The 9666-nt window shown below is 40.3% G+C and overlaps 1 long non-coding RNA gene across 1 annotated transcript in view; it reads left to right on the forward strand.

Annotated features, from left to right (window-relative positions):
- The window catches only part of LOC139717022 (uncharacterized), a 237886-nt gene extending 228477 nt beyond the window's left edge, over window positions 1–9409 (forward strand). Inside the window, exon 3 of the long non-coding RNA XR_011709940.1 lies at window positions 8275–9409. This is a non-coding gene — a long non-coding RNA (uncharacterized lncRNA). The remainder of the gene's footprint in view (window positions 1–8274) is intronic.
- Window positions 9410–9666: the final 257 nt, after the last annotated feature.

Genomic DNA, 9666 nt, shown 5'->3' on the forward strand with positions numbered 1-9666 from the left:
CTACAGTATGGTTACTGCACCCCTGTTTCCCTTTCACTGTTCTGTATTAACCCGTTGAGGACGAGTCCTGAGTATACTCGGGCAGATGTCTATGGGAAATGCGTGGTTGTAGCAAAATCAGTCCGTCCTCAACAGGTTAAAGTGATGGCGTGTAAAGCCTCATATTTATGTTTGATTTGATCAGTTTTCTATTGTAAAATCATTATGCCAGTGTAACCAGATATAATGCCCAAGCTAAACATTTTCCTCTGTCATTTTTTTTTTTTTTAAACACTGCTTCACAAAATCTTCTTGATGAGATTGTTCAGTTCCTCATCCCGGTAATGGCATCTGGTGATACGGCAATTTGATGTTTGATGTATTCTGCCCTCATTGATTCCAGTATCATATATCTCTATGGATACAACTGTATATGATATGTGTGTTGACTTTGAAATGCTATAAGATGTGGACCATCCCATGAATATATCCACCTGCTAACCACAAACACATAATATTCATGGACAGTGCTGTTTGCTGAACAGGTGCACTATAGGTTACAGTTATAGAATTGCATAGTGTGAGTTGTATTGGATGCCCTTGCTGTAAATGCTGGTATGAATATCTTGTAAAATATCTGGTCACTTTTCAGGGGTTGCAATTTTTGGTTTGTTTTGTTTGTTGTTTTTCCTTGTTAGGGAGAGAGAGAGAGAGAGAGAGAGAGAGAGAGACACACACACACACACACACACACACACACATACATAGAAGACCTGACAATTTTGTGTGTGTGTGTGTGTGTGTGTGTGTGTGTGTGTCTGTTTGTGCATGTGCGTTTGCAAAGGTTTTTTTTTTATTGAATAGTAAAGTATATTTCACTGAAATTCCCAGTAAGGCATTTGAGGTATTGCAAATGCTTCATATTTGTCAAGTTGTTTTTGATAATGTTGTTGAACATGAGGCACTTGCTGCATTTTATACCTTCATTGTGGCAAAATGGAAATCACAGCAATAGCCGAGCCTAGACGCCGTCTACTTTTCTTTCTCAGCCGTTCTTCTCGTTCGCATGTCAGAAATGCAGATCTTGGACGCGTTGCTGCTCGTGGGAGATTATTACAGGACAGCGAAAAATGTAGCATCAGTTCTCCGTGTGATGTTATTTCTCGTGACACATCCAAGATGTCTTCCCCTCAAATGCACCTGTGCCCGTGTACCAGATGAGAGAAACTCCAATCCACTCTGATGGCTATGTTTCCTCCTCCCATTCTATCTCCCAAAACTGGAGGCTGCTTTCTATCTTTTACGTCTGTTTCTTTTTTTTTTCTTTTTTTTTACCCCCACTCCTTCACATTCGCTTGTGAGAGTTCTGAAATCCCAAATGAAATTTTGAAATGAGAAGGGCATACATGACAGTGGAGATAGGGGAACACGGACAGACGGGGGAGGGAAGAAGAAGAAGAAGAAGAAGAAGAAGGAGGAGGAGGAGGCAAAAAAAAAGTGTGGAGAAGAATAACGATTATGAGATTGCACTGTTTGTGGAGGCTGAGTTCCTCCTTCCGTAGCTTCGTTGTGATGCTCTCTACCCCCCATCCTGGTATAAGCGATCTCTCCTCTCTGTGGACAAACTCCTTTCCTGAATTTGTAGTAGCAGCAAACAGAGGAGGAGGATGCAGTCTTGATTGCCGTACCTGTTTGTTCGTTTGTCGTGATGAATACCAAGGGAGGTGACTTTTTCCACTCGTTTTTTTTTTCGTCGGAGGGGTGTGACGTCAGCCTCGTGCGTGACCCTGTAGCATTGCCTTAGTCTCTGCTCCAGCTGTTTTAATTGATAATTTCCACCACGATCACACCATACCCCGTATATTTTGCACATATGCTCAACAATGCAGCTTCTTAGGTTTCTTTTTTATTTTTTTTTTTTTGTGGGGGGGGGGGGATAAGAGATAAGGGTATTAATGTTAACATGAAATGTCACTCGTGGTGATTGTGATGTGACATTTTGTGAGTATTTTGTTCAGTTACTTTATAGGCATTAGTATACATTTGTGCATGAATTGCACCAATATACATGAATTGCAACAAAAGACATGCATAGACACAGAGACAATAAGTTCAAAAGTATTCATGCATGGCAATTAGAGGTCTGAAGTTTGTATAATGATTTGTTTGGAATTCAAAGGACATTAGAAAAAGATTTGATGTAGAATGTGAAGTGTGAATGTATCTCATAAAATCGCCAATTACTGAAGGAAATGTGAGTGACATCATCACAAATATTTAGCATTTTAATAGGGATCAACTTCTTAAAAGTGGTGAAAACCTGTGAAATCTCTTTGGCTTCTTGTGTAGCAAGAAATATCTTATCCATTATGTACATCTTAGCTTCATGTATAACAGTATACAGTACATAACTCAACATACGGATCATTTTATCAATAATGTATGTACCTTGAAATGCTGATGAATCTTGCATTTGTTGTTCCCTTCCCAGAAATTCTATGGCAATAACCTATGATTTATTTTGTTCATTTTTTAAGGGGGTGATATTTATATGAGAAAATTGAAGTGGCATCATCTAACTATTCAAAAAATATCACTGTTTGTTCTTCATACATGATGAACTTCAGCATGCCTTTCTTGTTCTCTTCTCTGAGCTACTGTCTCCAGGAATATTTTTGCAATGTACAAATGTACCTATGATAATGTTTATCCAATTTCCCCACAAGAAAATTGGCTATCCTACAGAGAGGTTCCAAAGATTGTGATATGCCCTGGCATGTGAGTGTGTAATCTTTCCCTGTAAAGAACTCCAGCTGTATTTGCGAGAGGAAATGGAACATTTTATCGATGACGAAAGGGCAGTGTTTTGATATGGTAAAACAGGGCTGCTAAGTGGCGCTATGACCGTCCAGGAATGGAAAAAGCATTTGTCGACGAGTGCTTAGTTGACTTTCATGGGCATGTTTGTTGCCCTTATCGGTGCTGTCGTTCTTGCGCCATGTATACTGCCGTACTTGGGGTAAATGTCATGCGATGCGTGGGTTCCATTCTTCGGCCGACCGAGATGACTATTATAGAATGACAGTTTCACAACATAAACCGATGCCCCAGTTATGATAACGGTGCGGTTTTGTGATCGTAGTGGTGGTTTTTGCAAGGTGCACATCCACTCTGTATGTTAATCATCACATGAACGCAGATGAAGAAAAATGTGTATGCATTTCATTGCTCCTAATGAGTGTTGCTCTATGTAACTCTCAGGTAAGGAAAAAAGGCAGAAGAGAAAACTCGCGGTTTCAACCAATACAGGAAAGGCAAGATTGTATTCTAGAAGAAAAAAAGAAGAAAAGAGTATTGTATTACACAAAATGGATGAAAGCAATTCAAACTATGGAGGGGTGTTTGGAAGGAGGCCTGCTTACAATGAATCTCTCTTGCATGTGTGATATAAGTTGCATGTGCTTGCACTACGTTGCGTATAGTTGGTGACTGAATTCTATGGGAAATTGTTCCCACTAGAATGTAACCATGATTGATAATGTCATATCACACCTGCGGAGAGTTAGATTTTGGCTGACTTTGAGGTTTTAGGAGTGCAAGAAGCCGTGTTGCTTGGCACATGTTTCCCTGTGGGTTCAAGTTTAACTTAAGACTGTTTTAAGATTAAAGGACAAATTCACCTTCATAGACATGTGGGTTGAGTGAATGCAGCAATATTAGTAGAACACATCAGTGAGAGTTTGAGAAGAATCGGACAATCTGTTCAAAAGTTATGAATTTTTGAAGTTTCTGCTCAGTCACGGCTGGATGAAAAGACTAAGTAAGCTTGTGATGTCACATGAGTACAACGATGTAAAGAAAGAATAAAGAAAATTCAACATATTTCCATTTTTCTCGCATAACAAAAGAATACTTGACTTCTCTCTTTCAGAAGGCAGGGGGAATAATATTACCCTTAACATACGTCAGTAGCAAGTCGAAGAAATGTGCACTTTATCCAAAAAGTAAAGTTTTGTGAAATTCTCTTTTTATTTTCCTTACATAGTTGTATGCATGTGACATCATACACTGTAGTAGTCTTCTCATCCAGCAGTGACTGCGCAGATACTTAAAATATTTATAACTTTTGAACGGATTGTCCGATTTTCCTCAAACTTTCACTGATGTGTTCTACTAATATTGCTGCATTCTCTCAATCCTAATGTATATGAAGGTGGACTTATCCTTTAAATGACTGCACAATGCAATATTATTAGGATGCATGTATTTGCATTTTTCCAGGTTGTAGTACATTTTTTATCTGTAAATCCATAAATTCTCAGAATTTCTATCTGTAGTTTGCATTTTATTTTTATTGATAAATTTCCATTGGTGATTATAATATGTGGCAAGTTGTATAATCATCTGTATTATCTTTTCTCCCAGTTGAGATGTAATGTGAAGAACTGGACAGAGCATTGTGTAAGTGTGAATGCTGTCAGCAAGCTCACATAGCATGGGATGTACCAAGAAGTGCATTCACATTGAGGTGGTGAAATATTGTAATTTTTCACAAAGTGAATGCAAATACAGTGCAAAATACATTTTAAAAAAAAACTTGCTTAGGGCGGTAATTCAAACTTTGCACAAAGTACACATGCAGGATTTGAGTGTGAATGGTGTCAAGAAATACCACCAATCGTACAACAGTATATTTCTCGCGCAATCGCACAATGCTTACCGGAAATACCAGGATGTTTTGTAAATAAGAACCATACAAAGTGAATTACCATGTTATCTATTACTGTGGCATTTTGCCAATGAGAACATAACCAACCAGTTACCATGGTGTTTAGTACCATGGTAATTTCAATGTGAATGCACTGAATGTGAAGTTTTCTATTCATGAGTGGAGTGCTGTAGTAGGGTTGATAGTGAGTGGTGTAGGTGGGCAAATGCTGGGGAAGGTCAGTGGAGGAGAGAGCTCTCTGGCCCTGTGTGTAATCATCAGCAGACTCTGAGGGTTCTCCGTCACTGTCACCCTCCATTGTCTACCGCCGCCTCCTCATATTCGGCCACTTCTGACCCTATCAGCAGTTCATCCCGCCCCCGACCTGGCTCTGCTTAAAAAACACATCAGACACAATTAAGGCACTTCTCATTTTCCTCTTTACCAGCGTATTAAACTATTCCGTGGTATTTCTGGACTTAAAAGCTGCTTGCCAAAGACATTCATTCTCTAATCTGCAAGAGCAACTCGCTGCACACTTGGAGACAGCAGGTCGAGTGTTGGAACAACTGAAATTGAAAATGATAAATGAAATAACTCATGGATGGGGAGATACCCTTTAGATTGATACATATACTTGATGTGTGGCTTGAACATTGTTTAAGTTCAGCTGAGGTGGATTGGTCTCAATGCATCTTGCTTTATCAAGTGTCCTTGGTCATCAGAGGTCAAGTCACAGGCAGCCTTGACCATCTCTTTCTGACCAGTTCTCTTTTTATTTTGGTTCACCCCACTAGACATGCAAGTAAAAATGATCAGTATAGAAATCTGGCTGCAATGCCAAGAAGTTACAAGGTCAAACATTTCAATCTTTGACCTTGAACATTTTAACAGTTTAGCAGTTCAACAGTTCCAGATGTGACATACACCTGATATCAATGTTCCAGTCATGCCATATACATGGTCATACCCCATTTAGAGTCTCCCAAAACATGGCATGACCTCCGGAGGTCTTGCTGTGTTTACCTCAGATGATGGGGTCTCCAAACAGTCAGGGCACAAAACACAAACCAAGTACCCCATTCGGAGTCCCCATGTCTTGGAGGATCTCAGGAGGACCTCTGGGGGACATGCCAGACAAAAATTAGCATTCTTTTAGTACTAATTCAGGGTGGGGGGATTGAGAGAGAACCCTGTTTAGAGTCCCTGATGTCTAGCGCAAGGTCGGCATACGTTTCTATGGAAACCAGTAGGCGGGCCTTTCTCCTCCAGAGAGAAGTGACAGTTTCTCCTGCGCACATATGCGCACTCTGCCACAAACAGCGCAGTTCAGCAGAAGTGTGTGCTGTGTTCATGCCGTGTTCACACTGAGATCGTTTAGAGTCCCCTTGGCTGGCATGATCACGGTACAACCTCTAGAGGTGGTGCCATGTTTCAGGGGACTCTAAAACTGGTATAGAGTGAGTGTGGTATGAATGTCGTGCTTGACAGCCTAGCATGAGTCTAGTGCAATCTCTAGAAGTTGTGCCATGTTCATGCCAGATGAGGGGACTCCTTGGCACAACACTCTTTGTACTGGACTGGACTCGTACCAGTTTGTACTGGACTCGTGCTAGGCTGTCTATATAGCACAACATTCTCCCCAGACTTGTGCTCAGTGCTTTTTGCTGTCACTGTTCAGAGTCCCAATCGTCTGGCATGTTTCAGGGGACTCTAAACAGGTATAGAATGAGTCTAGCATGAGTCTGGCCTGAATGTCGTGCTTGACAGGTGAGCATGTGTCTAGCAAAACCTGTAGAGGTTGTGCTTGTGCTTACTGCAGAGGAGGGGACTCTGAACGGTCTTGGGGTGAACACAGCACACACTTCCAGTGATCTGTGCTGTTTGTGGCGGATGCACATATGTGCCCATAAGACATGCATACAAAAAGACTTACCACCTCTCTCAAGGAGAAATGAATGTCTACTGGTTTCTAAATATATGTATGTCAACCTTGTGCTAGCTGACCAGGGAACTCTAAACGAGGGTCTCTCTCATCCTCTGCTGACTTAGTTTTGTTGTTTTTTTTTAATTCATTTTTGACTGATATGTCCTCCTGAGATTCTCCTAGTCAGGGGACTCTAGACAGGGTATCAGACCATTTATGAAAGGAGATTGGAGACTTCTGAGGAGGAATCATTTAGATTCTTATTCAAGTATTTAAAGTTATGATGTCACAATCAACCAAAAAAAAGATAGAATATTGATTTCTAAGTTTGCTAGGAGCAAATGGTTTACATGTATGATGGTCTCCTTGGTGGGACTATTTTCTGGTGGAGTTTATGCCTACATGCAATTCTGAACTGCTTGTTATGAGCAAACTTTCATGTTTATTATCATTATTATTATTTTTTGTGTGTGTGTGTGTGGTAAGCACTCCCACAAAGAAGTTATTTTCAAATTCAAACATTGCTCTTAAGCCGGCCGCACATTACACGATTTTGCCCCGATTCACCGGTCTTAAGACCTTAAGACCAGACGTGTGACGTCACAGTCTTGCCATTTTCTAGTCGTACGACTGGGTCTTAAGGCCACCGCACACTACACGATCCGACTGGTCTTAAAGTCTTAAGCCAAGCTGGGTCTTAAGACCAGTCGTACGACCGCACACCGCACACTATACGACCCGACTGTAAAGCGCGCGCAGTGCGCACTGCGCGCGCTTGCATTTTACTGCATTGTGAATGGCTGAAAGCTCACGACTGGTCGTAGGAATTCAACATGTCAAATCTCTACGACTGGCGCTAAGACCCAGTCGTACGACTAGAAAATGGCTAGACTGTGACGTCACACTTGTAGTCTTAAGGTCTTAAGACCGGTGAATCGGGGCAAAATCGTGTAGTGTGCGGCGGGCTTTAGAGGCATCAAGTTGTGAACTGTGTCTTGGAAGGAAGGTTATTGACTTGCTCAGAAAATCAAATGATCCATTTGTTCCTCATCTGTGCATTCCAAGGCTGGTGCTATCATGCATTTGGTCTGAGGTAGCTTACACTGATTTCCCAGATTACCGTGGAATATTCTACCATTTTCCACATTTGAACCATATTTGCTGGATTTATTGCAGTAGGCAGAAATGCATATGAGTATGATATGTATTTATATACACACAGATGTATTCATAAACACACATATTGACATCTCCAGTGGCAAGATATGCATTGAATTTGTCATGATATTGTACTGTATAAAGTGTCTTGGAAATAGATTGATGAAGTTACAAATCATGAGGTCTGATAATTATTGCTCTATGACCATGTTTATTCACATCAATTTGTAAGCCATTTCAAGCAAACTGTATCAGATGGTATGGCAGTTCTTACAACCATAGAGGCTAAATATCTAGTGTATGGTTACACTTTTCTATATTTGCTGATCCTCATATTAATATGAAGTCCTACATGAAGATAAAGGAATGAACAAACTTGTGAAGAAGTATCAATGTCTCTAGATTTTGTTGCATTTTTCATTGATTGTTCTTTATCTTTTTGTCTTTCATGTCTTGTTGACGTGCCATCCTTTCTTCATCATCACCTCCACACAACAAATAGGTAAGCTTTTTGAATTGACTATCATTTGGGGTGCACATTCACATTGATATGAATGATGTCACATGTCATGGCTGTGATGACTAATTTATTTTGGGCATTTCATGAAGCATTTCGTCCGACAAAGTTGTCGGACAAACTTGCTCTCAGCCAATCTGTTGCAAAGATTTCAGTAGCTTTTAACATTTTGTCAGAAAAATATCCGACCAAACTGCTTTATGAAATGCCCCCCAGGAAGACATGAAAGTTGTGTGACAATAAAACATATGACATCTCCCCCAATGGACTCTCTTTATGATGATACGATTCTGACACCATCGAGGCAACGTACAGGAATTATTCCAGTTCATTACCCTTCTGAGATATCATCATGATAAACCTAGGATAGTTACTGGTCTCGAGACATTCAAATGACACTATCAATAGTTGAACAGAATGTGCTGGGTGGAATGTTCAGCTTCTCGTCGTCAAAAGTCAACTACTGGGAATGGACTTGGCTATGAGACAGCAGGTGTATTTAGGAAATGCTGCCCTCATTTGTTCATTTTGCTGAAATGTGGTACCTCAACCATGCCTCCGATGCCTGACAGTAATATCAGCAGCGTGGCTATATTGTTCTGCGTCAGTAGGGAACCGAGATGACCATTGTCGATTGCATGAAAAGGATGCAAATTATCGATTTTCTGAGAGGAGGCCTCATTCTCCAACAGAGGAATTGAGGTCATATTTATGACCGCTAGAAGCAATATCTTCCAAACATTGACTGGTTTGTCTTCAAACAGGGCGAGGCATGCAGTCCATTCACTTGGATCTAGTAATTGATACACTGGATGCTTACATCCCCCTGCTTTAATGTGAAGATCATCAGTGTATTGGGGGCAGGAGTCTATAATCATACTACAACAAAGCAAGGCAGCATTCACCTTAAAGGTCAAGTGTTTTCTTGTCAGAAGTGAGGGCAACAATATCTGTTCCCTAAGTGTAGTGTTTATGCACATGTGAGCGTTACAGACGGAAGTGTAGTATCATGACAAAATACTGTCGTAGGTTATAAAGCCTGTGTTGAGACGACTCTTTGATATTCTTAACCTGTTGCTTTCAGAGACCTGATGAATACACTGATACAGATGTGAGAGTGTGAGACTGGTAGGAAACAGGTTAAAATGATCAAGGTTAAGATGATGTAAGATTTTTAAAACATTGTACCCCTAGTATGATCCTTGTGATCATTGAATAATAGTTAATAACTTACACACTCACGAAAATTAATTTATGTGGAATATTAGTGTCACTTTGATTCATATATTTCAATACAAGTAAAGTTTCTGTTACTTTGTTGTTGAAACATTGCAGGTCATTTAAAGAAAATTTAAAAAATGCCCTGACTAGCTAAAG

The sequence above is a fragment of the Diadema antillarum genome, unplaced genomic scaffold (assembly GCF_040938485.1).
Source record: "Diadema antillarum isolate AM-2024a unplaced genomic scaffold, OU_Dant_1.0 scf00000071, whole genome shotgun sequence".
Classification (NCBI taxonomy): domain Eukaryota; kingdom Metazoa; phylum Echinodermata; class Echinoidea; order Diadematoida; family Diadematidae; genus Diadema; species Diadema antillarum.